A 16255-nucleotide genomic window follows, 5' to 3' on the forward strand; every position below is an offset into this window, starting at 1 on the left:
AGCATAATTAACTTGTTAATAGCATGTAGGTATCTTTGATGCGGGAGTCCATGAAGTTTACTGCAAGAATCTACTACATAGGAGGTAAGAATAATCCAAGTTGGGAAGATGGTTGTTGAAATAAAAACAGAGGATGTGAAGGTAAGACACTCAGGAAAAGACAATCCTTAGAATTCACTGAACATCTGATTGGGTGTGAAAGGTAGAAGACCTGCAAAGGCTGATGTGTACTCCATGGTTAGGGGTTCAGAGTTCAACAAATGCCACTGAGAGAAATACACATGCCACAGAAAAAAAGCCAATATAGGGTAGCAGTAAACACAAGGAGGCTAAGCTAGACAACTGGAATCTAGTCTTAAATAGTGAACCCAGGTGCAGGCGTCAAAGAGTGATATTAAGAGACTCAAACAATTAACGTAAAATGATGTTTAAAAGTTATGTAACAGCATATCAGTAAGTTTTTTAAAAAGAGGAAACGTAAGCACAAATATTAAGAAGAAAAAAGCAATGTAAAATATACTAATTAATCCTGGAATTGTCATGAAGGAAAAGAGTTTTGAGCTACATTTTAAAAAACCTGTAATATAAAGATAGGATCAAAATAAGGAAACTGTCTTTTCAGTGGTGACACAACATGGAAAAAAAATGACACTGAATATTTGTTAAGCAAGTGTACTTATTACATATAGTAAGGATTTTTCTGAGTGAAAATCAAAATAGCATATATTTACATATAATGATACAGATTTCTTAATTTTAAAACAAACTAAATCTCAAATTTTCCACAGATCTTTTTCTTTCATTGTTGTACCCAAATTTTGCAAATTTAATAATTAGGCATATAATGAATTTCTACCAACATATAATATATAAATTATTGTTAATAAGTATACTGTTTCCTCTATTTCACTTCATTTAAAACTATTAGCAAAGTATCAGTGGAAAGCTTCATTCAAATCATGGGCAAACTGACCCAAGATTTTAAGGACTAATACATCTAAATGGTAGAAATATTACCTTTTGTTTATAAAATAATGTGTTAGTTATTTAAAGGTAATGTTTGTTTCTGACTGAGAGAGCTCACAGTCCTAAGATGGAAATACAGCTACATCAACAACTGCACTACTCCATATATGATGGATAGTTCTCTGTGTCAACTTGGCTAGGCTACAGTACCCAGATATTTAATCAAACACTAATATATATGTTGCTGTAAAGGTATTTTATAGATGTTATTAATATCTACAATAACTTGAGTTTAAGTAAGGAGATCAACTTCAATAATCTGGGTAGATCACATCCAATGAGTAAAAAGACCTAAAGAGCAAAACGAACGTTTCCCTGAGGAAGACCAGATCCTGCCCCATAACTGCAGTACCAGTTCTCTGCTCTTTGGATTCCAGATTTGACAGCCCCTGCATTCACATAAGCCCATTCTTTGAAATAAACTTTTTTCTACATGTCCCCACACAGCCCCCAACCACACTCATACCCATATTCTACTGGTTCTGTTTTTCTGGAAAACCCTCACTAATCCAACACAATAAATGTCATGATACAAGTATGAACACACAAAGTAAACAACCTGTGGGGTTAGAGAAGATTCCATAGACACGATACCGTTGGGCTGAGTCTTAAAGCTATGATGCCAGGCAGAGAAGGGAGTACCACGATAAGGGACTATAATGTCATGCAGGTTAGAGGAACCGGGATGGTCAGAAGTCCATAGGCTTCAGAAAGCATGAAGTGTTCAGGAAGAGGCCAAATATTTTTCCAGGTTGAGTGGAGAACTCCAGGTACACATAGGAAATGGTCAGAACCTTGATGAGTCATGCTCTGTCCGGGGGGTGATGGGAGGTATGAGGGAATTCTCAGTAAGGGAGAGACATGATCTGAATTACATTTGAGGAAGATTACTTTAGTAAGGCAAAGTATGAAAGACAGATGATACCAGTCTTATATTTCTGTTGCGTCCTTTATGAAGAGGCAGTAAATGTTATGGAAATTCCAGTAAATTCTATTTTTTAAATTAATATTTATGATTGCAATTATGAAGAACACATGGCAGCTGAGGGAGCTGAATGAATACCTACAGTCCATTTAGTGGTTCCTAAGTCCAAATTCAATCTAGCAAGCTGAGTCTTCCCCCTCCAAAACCACAACAACCTGGAGCTTGTCCAAATGTTCCACCCACCCATAAAGACAGAGGTATGCAAAAGGCAAGGCAACAATCTAATAACACTATTGTACATGGTTTATAAAAGTGTCCAAAAAACTAACTTCTCCAGCTAATAATCTAACACTTTGGGTCCTCTTGATACCTGACAGAGATACTATGAATAATAATACCAGCCTGACCCTTCTGTATGTGCACTACCCTTTAAACATAATCAGTGCCTCCCCTTACCAGAGCTTGGTTTCAACAAAGCAATGTTCAGAACACATCAAGAACACACGACTATTGGCAAGGACCCAACCAGCACTAGAAGCCCAAATGTGCTTCTTTGTGTTACCCTCCCCATCCTCAATTCCAGCTAAGAAAATGCATCCTAATTTTTAAAACAGAGTTACCACAGCAACAAAGTGAACAGTTAAAAAGCAATGAACTTAATCAATGCAAGTCATTGTTGGAACGATTATCCCTTGAGACAAATCTCTCACTGCTAAGATTATTGCTATTTATCTGAAGTGTTTTCTGAAAAGGTAAGAATGACTGACTGAGGGCTTGGGATCAATGAGGTAGGGTGTTGGGTTTGTTTTTTTTTTTTTTTTCCCCTTTCAATGAGCTAAAGCTCCCAGTAGACCTAAGCTACACTTTTAATCATGACATTAATCGATAACAATTACTACCCAAGAGAATGCCAATAGAGGTTTTCCAGGAAATCACATAGGGTTTAAAGTGCTATGCTTACAGAAGTTGTCAATATTATGTATTGTAAAACAGAATTTAGGTTGATTTCTCCCTATTTCCCTAGAGCTGAATTTGGGTGCTCCACTCCCAGAAATGTTAGTCTAATGTTTCTCAAACTTATGAATCAGCTGGGGATCTTGTTGAAACGCAGATTCTGATTCAGTTGGTCTAGGGTGGGGCCCGAGATCTTCACTTTTACAAGCTCCCAGGTGATGTCCATGCTGTTGGCTAACAGACCATACCTGAGATAGCAAGATGTCAGAATACAGTACTGTTCCATCAGGAGAAACAGCAAGCAGAAGGCAGGCCCGCTGAGGAAAGATGCTTACGGAAGATGTATCCGACCATAAGAGAGATTCCACTTCTAGAATTTCCACCTGAAACTGCCCTCCTTGGAAAATGACTTGAAAAAATGGCAACACTAGACTTACCTTGAAGAGCAGCATTTTCCAAATGTATTTCAAGGAACCCCAGTTATCTAGGGTATTAATAAAACACTAATAAGGTGATTCAGTGGCCACATAACTGAGTTAAACAGAAATTAATAATGGCTAACATTTGTTAAGCACTTACTATGTGCCAAGCGTTCTTCTAAGTATGTAATACCGAATAACTCATTTAATCTGCACAGCAAGTTTATGAGGGAAAGACTCTATAATCATCCCCATTTCACAGATGTGGAAAACGAAGTGAAATAAGCTAAGGTTGCAGGCTGGTGAGTGGTGGAACCAGGAGGCAAGCCCCGCCAGTTGGCCCCAGAGCACTGCCTCCGATCTCTGGAACATGAGCACATTTCAGTGTTGATAGGATGTGTGAATCACCACAAGGTGATAAAGTACAGTACTGGTGAGGTGCCAACGGAGGGGAATACGCAACAGAGAGGAGAGAGGAAAATGTAAAAGTTAGGGCAAGATAGGAATTGAGAATAAGCTAGAGAAAGGAAAATTTAGAAAATGCAGATGATGTTTGAAGAAAAAATAGATTTATAAGAGTGTACTGTGAAAACCAAGGCATCACCCACGCAGACGTAGATGCCTGAATGAAGACCAATCTGCTTGGCAAATAAACACCCGGGAGAGGAAAGCAGGTCAAATGGAGAGGAAAGCAGGTCAAATCTCGGATCTCACCAACCACAGGAGGACTTGAACAGTTTACTTGCACCAAATACACTAAAAAGCACTCAAAGACAACAAAGTCATGATTATTCTTATACTAATTACCTAATTTACAGATTATCTGTGTCCCCTGCTGGGTCTCTTTCTTCTTCCTACAGGATTGTTTGGATATTTTGCTTCTAATTAGCAACTTTGTAAGACTGAGTAGGGAGAAGAGAAGACTGTTAAATCAGGGGGTTTCTTAGTTGGTTTTTGTTTGACTGTTTTCTTTCTTGCTCTTATTTTGGGATCTAGCAATCGGGCTGGGAGAGAGAGTAGGATGTGACACTAATGATGAAAGTGCATTCTTATTAATCCTAGATTTCAAGGAACCCTGACTGTCTGCACCTCATGTCCCTCGACCCAGTCTGAATTATGTAGTCTGAGTTAGAAAACAGCCAGCACATTATGCAGAGTATACCTCAGGTCAGGCAGAACTATAAACAAAGTAGCTGTTTGGTTAGATGAGCACCAGGAAACAGTTCAGATTGTTCAGACAAGCATTCAAACAAAAACTGACCTCGGAAACTTCTGACATTCACTGATCCCTAAAACAATGTATGTGCGGAGACCTCACGGAAAACTCGAGCACTAGCTGAAAGAAAAAGAAAACCCTTAATTGGAGACAAGGAACTGCCTTTCAGCATCCAGAAATGATCTGATATGTAAATGTATTTACAAGTACAGAAAAATGAAGGTGATTTTCTCAAACGAAACAAGAAGGGTCCCTTGGCCTCCTAGATGGAAACCTGTCATAACGACTGTACTTAATTCTTCATCACCTCACCCTCACTCACACTGCTGTCTGATATTTACAGGCACCTCCGTCTGGAGGGTTCTAAGGTGAAGCAGTCTAATTTTGTTATGTTAGTGCTTCAACCCACATTTACAAACTTTTCAAATGTTTTAATTTTATCTAAATGTTTTCCATCAGCATGTTCCTTTTTACAAGAATCCTTTATTGTTCCAAGACACAAATCATATCCCTTTGAATTCCAGATGAAAACATTTTAGGCCTATTTATGATTGTATTTCAATAGACATGTATACACATGTAAAGCAGCTTCAGTGTTATTTAAAAATACACTTCAATAGGTCTCATTGTGTTGCTATTAGCAAGGCACTTAAGAAAATGCTTCCAGGTGGCAGGCACCTGTTCTGGCTTTGAAACACCAACCTCAAAACCTATAGTCAAGCACCAAAATGGGGAAGAGCAACAAACTATATATTTCAGCACCTAGCAGTTTTGGCAGCTCATTTGGAGCTGGTTATTGCCAGCTGGGCATTTTGCCATTTCCTTGAGGCAAAATTAAAGTGGAAGATGCAAGGGTTTTATTGTAATTTTCCACCACATATTTATATCATTATGGGTTTTGTGCTGCTCTAGTCCCCACACAGTCTCACTGAATATCTTCTCATTATGTCACTGAAATTGAAGCAAATATAGGATGATGCAGTGAAAACAAGTGGGCACTGTGTATAGTAAATGATTGCTGGAGATAACACTATGCCTATCAGAATGGGCTACATAATCTGCAGGCCCTGTGCAAGATGAAAATGTGGGGCCCCGTATTCAAAAGGCAGAGGAAAAGTTCCATTAGAGGTAGTAAAACACCAAGATTTTTCCTTCCCTCTGCAGTTTCTCTCTCAAGCTGCCATGGTATTGTTTATTTGCTAGTCAATGTTGTGTGTGACCCCCTCAGGGCACAGGGTTACCTGCAGAGTGAGTGCAGAGCTGGGGTACCAGCCCACATTTGCCCCCATGTGCACATAAACTGCCCACCCATTAGATACTGAGTCTCCTCCCTCTCCAGCTGCAGAGGAATGCTCTGTGCAGCTACTAGGGGAAGGAAAGTCAAGTCAGGGATCTCCCTTCCCAAAGGCACAGCACCCCAACCCATCCCCAGGGGCACTGCGATTTCCTACACAAGGAAATATCAGGTACCTAATTTGGGGTAGATGAGAAGTTCACCCCAATGAGGCATCATTGTGACACTCTGGGATGGGGACAACCGCATCAATGTCCAGTCCTGAAATGTCCTGGGCTCTTGCTCTAGAGCCCACCACATCCCTGCCAGGTACTGAAGACCGCGGCAGCTATGGATCAGGAGCATGAAGGAAGAGGCCAGGTCCTTGAGGCTCTAGGACGTGTGTGAGCAAGCAGTTGAAAGCAGAAGAGAACCTACTATCCCAGTGCTGGGGCAGGCTCCATTACCCCATGAGACTTCACTTACAGAACACAAATTCGAACATAAGACTAAGGACTTCAAGACAGCAAAGTCAGAGCATTAAACCTTAACTGAATGCTCTGGTCACAGGCCCAAGAAGCCAGCCCTGATTCATAAGAAACCCAAGTCCATGGGCCTGTGCTTTCTGCTGCAGCATATACACCAAAATTGAACAAAGACATACTAGCATGACTGCTGCCCAAGGATGACACACAAATTCATTATGTATTCCACATTTTAGTTTTATAGAAAAATACAAAAAAAGAAAAAAAGAAACCCATAAATGAATCACACACAAAACTGGGAAAATCTGAGTAAAACTGGAGAAAGGTGGACTGCATCAATGTCAAGACCCCAGTCATGATATTCTACTTCAGTTTTGCAAAATGTTACCATCAGGAGAAACCATGTACACTGTATAGGAATTTCTCTGTACTATTTCTCACAACTGTATATTGTAATTATCTCAATTTTAAAAAGATCTAAGGCCTATTAAATGGACAAAAACCAGCATACAGGCCATCATTACCAATATATTCATAACATTAAATTGAATGTAATTTGACTTTGCTATGACGTAAAGAACAATTCTTTAAATAACTAGCTCAAATACAAAATCTGTAGTCAGCACGTTAACCGCATCGTATACTATCAAGAGGAATGTGTTCAGCTATATTTCTTGTTAAAACGTCTCTTATCTACTTAAGATAAAATGAAAACACACAATCTAGAAACTACAAAAATCCTCTAGAAACCAAAGTGGTCTATGCAAAAGTATGTATTTAATCACAAAAGGGGGATAAGTGTGTACTGAGTAGCACAAAATCAACTTTCAAATGTTAAGTTGATGAACCCAGAAAGTTGCTTTGGGTACCATTTACAACTGAAAGTGTTTTTTTGATGCTGGTACAGTTACTTAGTTTTTATATACATAAGACAAAACATCTTGCTTGGCACATGCTAGGAAAATTAAAAGTATAACAGGGAGAATCTGAATTCTCCAGACTGAGTTCCCAAGGAACTGAGCCAAATGAGAATTCTATATTGCTTCTTAGGACTGTGTACATGAGCAAATGCCCAATGGGGATCAATCTTGTCACAGTCCTAGGGGAAAGGGGGTGGCCCTGTCTGTAGGGCCTGGGTGATAGAGACTGTTCAAAGGACACCTAATTCTACTTAGAATGCATTAAGTAAGATAATAGAAGAGACTCAACACCATGGAACCCAGCACACTGGAAATATTCTAGAGTTATTAGCAATTTATATCAACTATGGCAGCCTGATCCCATTCTGACCTCTCAAGTGCTTAGCACCAACTCAATATAAATTATGCATCCAATTACTATTTCTGGCTCAGCCAGACAGCATTCATAGCCAAGATAAACCCACCTTTGGTTCAAGCCAGGACTTTACAAAGACCTGAAGAACTGATTAAACAAAGAGGCTTGGGATCCAAATTAATCTTGCCGCTGCTAACTCTGTACCTCTAGTTAAAACACTGAGCTGTTCATTAGTAAAATGGAATTTGAATTTCAAAGATAAATGAATATTCATTCACTTCGGGGAATTACATACTAAGGCATTCAAAAAAAAATTGTTGAATGAAAGACTGAATTAATGAATGGATATGTACAGACTTTTCCCCAACCCGGCTTTTTTCTCTTCACTAGCTAAATTCCCTTTCAGCTTCATTTTAGAGTTAAAATATCGAAGTAGAAGGGGAGGAACCACAAATAAAACAGCACTTTGCTCACGACCTCACTTGACTGTATCGTGCTCCACTACTACGTAATTAATCACTGTCAGCACCAGTCAGATGTGGATATGCCAGCAACTCCGTGTCAGGGTTTGCCAGGTGTGGCAAATTACTGAGTCTTCATCTAGCCAAGCTGTGAGCCCGGGAGTCTAACAAAAAGCACTTAAGAAACCTCCCGAGGCAGGAGAGCAGTGTTGGCTGCCTATCAATGTCTCCTTGCTCATGGTGCCCTAGTTTTGCTCTGGCAGTCTCAAGTTCCTATGGATTCCTCGGCTCAGTACTGTGCCAGTGCACTGAAGAACTGGGCTTTTCCCTCTCCCATCCTGGGCCTTCAAGTCCCAACCAGCTTACCTCTAAGGTATGCACGTACCCTAACCACAGTCCACACACCTGACTTTGATACACTTTCTCAAAGGCTATCAACACCCTCTCCACTCGGTATAGGCTTGGATCTCAGGCTGGCTGTGTGCCCCCTCGGCAATTCCCTGCTGCCTCCATTGCTGGCACCAGCACAGACACAGCTTTGTATCTACTCACCACAAAAACCTTGCCTCTGTTCTATTCCATCATTGATTCCTTAACACTTGAAACTAAGCTAATTATATTTCATGAAATTTAATTCATTACATGCAAAAATATTAATGACTAAGCAAAATATAGATTAAGAGCCAACCTGAACTGTGTCACTATATAAGCAGCGGAAAGGATGGCTTAATATTTAAATACGTATCCGTCTAAAAGAAGATGACAAAATGTGTGGTTGAACATAGATAATCAATGCAAAATGTTTTCTGCTGATTCTTAAAAGCTAGTTTTCTAAAATGTGTCATTCAAATCAGTGGCCACTCTAACTTCCTTGTTCTTCTTCCAAGCTCTCTTTCAGAGATTTCTCACTACCTTTAAAGGTAAAACGCTACTAAAAATGTGCATCAAGTGACCTTTTAATCATCAAAGAAAATTATCACAGTCAACTGCACAGTCCTATAATATTCAATAATTAATTATGTCATGGCAAAACTACCATTAGAAGTCTCTAAATTATTTAAGATAAATCAAACATCTGGTAATTAGCTATTTCTTTCCAATCGGCTAGTACATCATAGTTAACATGAATACCATAGAGTTTCATGATTCATGTCCTCCCAAAATATTTTCACCTCTCCATCCACAAATTCAGTACCTAGAGGGAAACTGTTGAGAGCAAGAGGTTAAACACGACAATGAGAGGAGAATGCAAGTGCATAATACAAGCCTTTGGCACAAACTCAGGTCTGAATATGAAAAAAGGAAATATGGAGAAATTTATTGATAACAACCTAACCATTAATCCAAGTTGTACTTAATTAGAAAGTATGGAACCATTTACAGAACTAGGCAATGGAATATTCCCTAAGAATTCAACCTGATGCATCATGTAACATCTACCTCTCAAGAGTCTCCTCCTCTCAGTGTTCTTCCTAGGCCATTAACAATGAATGTACTCTAAAAGACTTTAAGTGAACTCCGAGTCCACTGAACACTTTTGACTGTACTTCTAATACCGTACAACTCCAGACCCCATTTTTATTTCTGGGTAAACTACAGAAATTATAAAAGCTCTTATGTCTACCAGTTTCAATGTGGTACCAGTGTTCTATACATTAATAATACTCATTCCTTCATTAAAAAAAAAATTCTCCCTCCAACGTAGGAACAAACAAAGGGAAGAATTTAATGAATAGAACACAGCCATGTCAGTAATCAAAACTCCCCTTGGAAGCTTTTTATCAGCAGTTAATAGAAATCAGCACAGAGAGAAAGCCAGAGTCCCTGAGCTACCCCCACAGCCAAAAGAAACAAAAAACAAAAACTAACCATCTGCCACAATAGAACCATAGTGGTGTGGATTTCATTTTCTTTCTTTTTTAAAAATATGGTTTATTGTTGGGGTGTCTCGCTGGCTCAGTCGGTGGAGCATGCAACTCTTCATTTTGGGGCTGCGAGTTCAAGTCCACCATTGGGGGTAGAAATTACTTAAAAATAAAATCTGTAAAAAATATATATAATTTACTGTTGCTTAAATCTTTTATTAAATTTATAAAATATAATTATAGAAAAAATTTTAGGCATGAACACTTTTAAATAATTTGGAAAGTTATTTGCTTTTTAAGTTCGCATGATTCACTGTCCAACACATGAACTTCTTTTAATTACCTACTGACCTTGGGGCGCCTGGGTGGCTCAGTCGTTTGAGCACCTAACTACTGATTTCGACTCAGGTCATGATCTCTCAGTCATGAGACTGAGCACCACGTTGGGCTCCATGCTGAGTGTGGAGCCTGCTTGGGAGTCTCTCTCACCCTCTCTCTGCATCCCCCCAACTCACGTGCAAATGCATGCTCCCTCTCTCTTTCTCAAAATAAACATTTTAAAAAATAATCACCTACTGTCCTTAACTGCTTGGGTGGCCTCTTTTTTCTATGAAATATATATATATATCCTCAGCCATATCATTAATAATCTTCAGAGGTTTACATTGACTCTGACTTTGCCTTATGTTAAGAGGTTGGTTAGGGATTCTTTAGCTTTGCTAACAGTTTTATATTTCAGTGGAATATAAAAGCTGTTGCTATGGACTGAATATTTGTGTCCCCCATTCATATGTTAAAACTCAAATCCCCAACATGATGGTATTAAAAGATGGGGCCTATGGGAGGTAATCAGGTCATGAGAGTGGAGCCATCAAGGCATTTAATGCCTTTATTAAAAGAGACAAAAGATCTTGGCCTTGCTTGCTCTCTCCTTACAACACAAGATGGCCATCTGCAAACCAGGAAGTGGGCTCTCACCAGACACCAGATCTATGGGCACCTTGATTGTGGACTTCCCAACCTCTAGAACAGTGAGACATAAATGTCTGTTGTTTAAGCCACACAGTCCATGGTAATTTGTTATAGCAACCAGGACTAAGAGAGTTGTCATTCAGCATATTATGTCCTCAATAAAGTAAATAATCTATTTCCTAAAACCCTATGATTACAAAAAATGGTCTTCACATACTAAAATTGTTCTTGTCCTGGTAGTTCAAGAGATTATGTTTTCTCTGTTGCTACCTTCAGTATAAAATAAACTACCTCTAATCTACTAGGCTTCAAAAACTATTCATTCTAACCACATTTAGATTTTTAAAAAGACATCCTGGGGCAAGTCGGTGGCTCAGTTAGGTGTTCGACTTCAGCTCATGTCATGATCTCATGGTTCGCAAGTTTGAGCCCCATAGTCAGGCTCTGTGCTGACAACTAAAAGCCTGGAGCCTGCTTCGGATTCTGTGTCTCCCTCTCTCTCTGCCCTACCTCACTCACACACTCTCTCTCTCTCAAAAATAAACATTAAAAAAAAAACTTTTTTAAGACATCTTAAGGACTGAAGGTTTCCAAATAATTTTTCTAAACATACATTTATATACTCTACTTTTATGCTAGCTAGATTTGTGTGTCTGTGTGTATGAGTGTTTTAAGAATGAGCCTATGTCTCTTAGGATCAACTTTGAAAATGTGTTTTCTTTCAAATTTACATACCTGACATCTATGAAATTTTAAACTAAATGTTCTTCACAAGAACTATAGAGTAGGGCTCCTTCTAAATCAAAATGAAGCCATGCTACGAGTAAGAAGTCCAGAAGTGAGTAAACATAGTTAGCCTTTCAATAATGCCTTCTCCCAATCCAGCCAAAGCAGAGATGAGTGGCAAAATGATGCATTTCAACTTTTGGGAAGATTAAATTCCAAAATTGCTCTATACTTCTTCAATTAGGTTCCCCCTGCTTCTTTAAGGAGGACTCTGAAGAGCCCTAGATTGTTTGCCACTAACATACTATGAGCAAAAGAATGAGTGTGTTAGAATTGAGGGAGGGGAGATACATGTTTTTGTTCAACAAACACATACCACTGGCTATATTCTAGGCACTATTTTAAGGGTTTTACAAGCATCAACTCAATAAATATCCTCATAACAACTTTATGAGTAGCAACAGTTATATAATTCCTATTTTACAGATGAGAATACAGAGGAACAGGGAGATGGAATAACGTGCCCGAGACCACTTGGCTAGTGAACTGCCTGAGCCAATATTTGAACCTAAGCTCTTAAGACATCAGAGTCCATGCTCTTAATAACTACCTTACTCTGCTTCTCCTGGCCACTGTCTCCTTAATTCTTCTCATAAATACCACCCAAAAATCCAATAGGAAAGAAAAGACAACATCTTTATTACAACAAGGAAAATAAAAGGGTATAGATCTTTGGAGACATCTCCTTTTCAGTAAAAGGCAACATAACTATTTTTCATTGGAAAAAAAAAAATGGACTTCCAAACACAAATGACAAAAACGGCAGGGAAGGAAATTCTATTTTCAAGTTTCCAGAAGGTTATCATAAGCAACAAAGAGAGAAAAGCAAATTAAAGTTTTCAAAACTGGCATTTGACAGTCTCGCTTTTACCTTGCTGCCTCTGACAAGTTGACTGCACTGTGGACGGTGACTGCAGAGCACCCTAAGGTGTGAACATTAAAGATGCCCGTGCTTGGAAAGAAAAAAGAAGCATATTGTAAGCTAATGTAAATGCACAGTAAGGTCTGAATGTTGTGGAAATAAGCCCAGTCTGCTTCTCAATTCATGAGTTTAGCTGAGATGTCAGAACAGATGACAAACAACAACAAACAGAAACACCATACCACACAATTCTCTCCGATAGCGATAGTGGGGATACACACCCTGAGCAGCCTCTTTAATTTGATGCTAATTTACCTCCTCGTTTAAACATTCTAAATATTTGTTATCTACTAAATATTCATGTACCATGTTTTACCTTGAGGGTTTTATTCTCCAAGGAATTAATTTATAAACACCTGTAGTAAAAAGTACTTTCCTCAAAATAACAATAAAAGCTTTTATTTGAAGATTTAATAACAATTCACTGGTCAACATATGGACATGGATGAACTCAGTCTTCTTGGCATTTAAAATTTCAAATACTGAGGGGCGCCTGGGTGGCGCAGTCGGTTAAGCGTCCGACTTCAGCCAGGTCACGATCTCGCGGTCCGTGAGTTCGAGCCCCGCGTCAGGCTCTGGGCTGATGGCTCGGAGCCTGGAGCCTGTTTCCGATTCTGTCTCCCTCTCTCTCTGCCCCTCCCCCGTTCATGCTCTGTCTCTCTCTGTCCCAAAAATAAATAAACGTTGAAAAAAAATTAAAAAAAAAAAATAAATAAAATTTCAAATACTGAGATATTTCATTTGAAATAAATACTTCGTCTTATTTCAAAGTAAAACAAAAATTTTACCTGTTCTTGAATACAATTATTTTTGTTGGGTTTCAGTATCAGTGAAAACCCAATAGTAGACTTTTTTTTCTGGCAGTACCATAAGCAGTTTATTTATTTACTAAACATTGGTTTATTCAATCTTCTTCTTTTGAATATAAACACCTTTCGAAGGATCTGCTTTATTTCTGTTTCATAAGTAACATTAATTGACTAAAAGTAAAATATTAACAGTTTTAATACAATAATTATTTATTCTATATGTGGTGATAGCCTATTAGCTCAACTCCAACTATTAGTTAAAGAAAAGAATGATAAAGCAAAATCTACTGATATATCAAACGCCCAAATAAGGAATGTTCTACTAAGAAAAGAGGGTGGAGTACATGGTATTCTTCAACAGGCAACGTCATGTAACACAAAGAAAGACTATGGGAATGTCCACATTAAAGGAGGGTAAAGACGTAAACCTATCAAATGCAATACCTGATCCTTGGCTGGATCCTACTAGAGAGGAAAAACACTCTAAGGGAAGTTGCTGAATCAGTTGATAAAACTGTAATACAAATGATAGGTTAAAGTATTTTATCCATGATAAATTTACTGAGGTTGATTAATTATATTCTATTGTATAAAAGAAAACCCTGTTCTTGGGAAATACACACTACAGTGGATGGATGCAAGTAGGTGTGTATGGAACACATTCAGATGGTTCAGGGGGGAAAAAGCATGAGAATGAGGGAAAGGAAAATGGGGTCAAATTATTTAGATGAACCTGGATAAAAGCCAGAGGTGTGATCTCTGTGTTATTTTTAGTTTGCAAATTCTCTGTGAATTCAAAATTACTTCCAAATAAAAAGTAAAAAAAAAAAAAAGGGGGGGGGGCAACAATGAAAACTTATTGACCCGAATTAGAAGTATGAATTTAACCCCCTGGATTGAGGCTCACTGTTTACAGCACACAGACACTCAGAGTCCCTGAAACGTGTGCTCAAGGCACTGATATTATGTTGTGGACTATCAGAGACATTCAAGTCTCAAAAGACCTTGGTCCACAAGGAGTGACAGTTATTTCTAAAACTAAGGTCTCCAAACAGGCACTGCTGAATTCCCTCCAGTTCCTCAGACACCATAAATTCACAATGTTCACAATGAGAAGATGAGGAACATCCATCCACTTTAAACCTAATCATTGTAGGATCACAAAGCCAACCCATATCAGCCCTGGAAATAGATTCATCCACACCACCAATCCAGAGGCAAAACTTAATGGCTACAATTTTAATGGTCTCACCACTCAGTGAATATTTACTTAGTGCCTACTAAGTGCAGACACTGGGCTATATGCTATGAAGAGAAAACGAATAAGCTTTGGCACTAATCTTAAGGAACTCACAATCTCAGGACATAAAAAGACACATAATTCTGTAATTACAATATCATCTATGAAATATTGCTGTAATAAAGGTGTAAATGGAGTGTTCTGAGAAGGTCTCCATGAACAGGTGAGATTTAGCTTCATTCAGTTTTTCAGTAAATATTTACTCTGTGTCAGAGGAAGCAACCTTAAGGATGAGGAAGTGCTTCCCCAACTGACAGGAAAAGAAGTGAGAAGGGAATGTAGGTGAAAGCAAGTAATAACATTACGACAAAAGCACAGAGTCATGAAAGGGTAAGCTCTTCTCACTGAATAGCAAGTAGCTAAGTACGGCTGGGGGAACAGCATCTCCTGGGGTGTGAATAATGGGGGAGGTAAGCCCGGCTGGAGCCAAATCCTGAATGGCCTTGTACAGCATGCTAAGAAACCACAAAGTAATTCCATGGAGGGAATGGTAGAATATGTGTAGCAGGAAAATTTAAGTGATGAAATAAATGTTTGTTTTAGAAAGACAATTCTAGTGGAAATGTCAAGCATGTATTACCAAGAGAAGATGGGAGTCAGGAAGAGGAGTCCACATGTAACTGCAACAGTCCTCAAGTGTTGTGATCAGAGCTTGAACAAAGACGTAAGGAAAGAGACATTTAAGGAAGTAGACTGAGCAGGGCTCAGCAACCAGATGATTGTGTATGAAGAGATATGGTGGGGGTGGGAGTCACTGATAGTGATTGAGTTTAAAATTCCAGTGGAGTATGCTTAGAGATGTCCAATACAGAATTTAGGATTATGGGAAATACACTGAAGTTGAGAAGAGAAGTTAGGGTAAATGTAAAGATGTTAGAGTCACAGGATGAAGATTAAATACAAGACACTTGTCTTGTATTCTCTAAGAAAGATTGTATACATTAATAAGACAGTTAAGAATATATATTTAAAGATGAGCAGAAAAAAAAATAAGCCAAGAAAAGGAAGAAAAATGAGATGGCAGAATTAAATGGTAACCAGTATTACATGGCTCTTGTATATGGGTTAGACACCCAGTGACCACAGTTCAACCAACACCCACAATACACATTCACCATGGTGGTAGGTACCAGATATTTTGCCACATCCTGATTATTATACTATCCCCAACTTTCTACTATATCTGAATAAGACAGTGACTTCTAAGTGTGGATACAGTTTAAGTTAAGGTCTCATTCTATTCACTCTTGCCTAAACACTGAACTACAAAATTCAACAGAGGACTTTATTTTAAAAGAAAGCATAATCATGGACACTCGAGAGCCTGTATCACCATTTGGGGCTTATAAAGCAACACAGAGAGAAAAAGTTCACAAACTAATTCTTGGACGCTATTCTTCAACTTTTCTTTTAAAAATTACTGATGAAACAATATTATAATAAGCCATGGTCCAAATAATGCAAACTTCTGATTTCACCATGGCAATGCCAAGTGATTCTGAATGAAACAAAGAGCATCCTCCACATGGAACGCCTGCAGATCTCATGTGAGAATGTGTACACACAC

The 16255-nt window shown here is 38.5% G+C and overlaps 1 protein-coding gene and 1 non-coding gene across 3 annotated transcripts in view; one reads left to right on the top strand and one right to left on the bottom strand.

The window, feature by feature from the left end:
* Positions 1–16255, bottom strand: part of PRKD1 (protein kinase D1) — a 334083-nt gene that overhangs the window by 217245 nt on the left and 100583 nt on the right. The window lies entirely within an intron of this gene.
* On the top strand, positions 6432–6533 carry LOC124509012 (U6 spliceosomal RNA). Its single transcript, XR_006961373.1, has one exon. It is a non-coding gene; the product is annotated as a U6 spliceosomal RNA (small nuclear RNA).

This window comes from Lynx rufus, unplaced genomic scaffold, assembly GCF_022079265.1.
Source record: "Lynx rufus isolate CCGP_SWC_20201006 ecotype Redwood Valley unplaced genomic scaffold, mLynRuf1.p SCAF_13, whole genome shotgun sequence".
Lineage (NCBI taxonomy): Eukaryota > Metazoa > Chordata > Mammalia > Carnivora > Felidae > Lynx > Lynx rufus.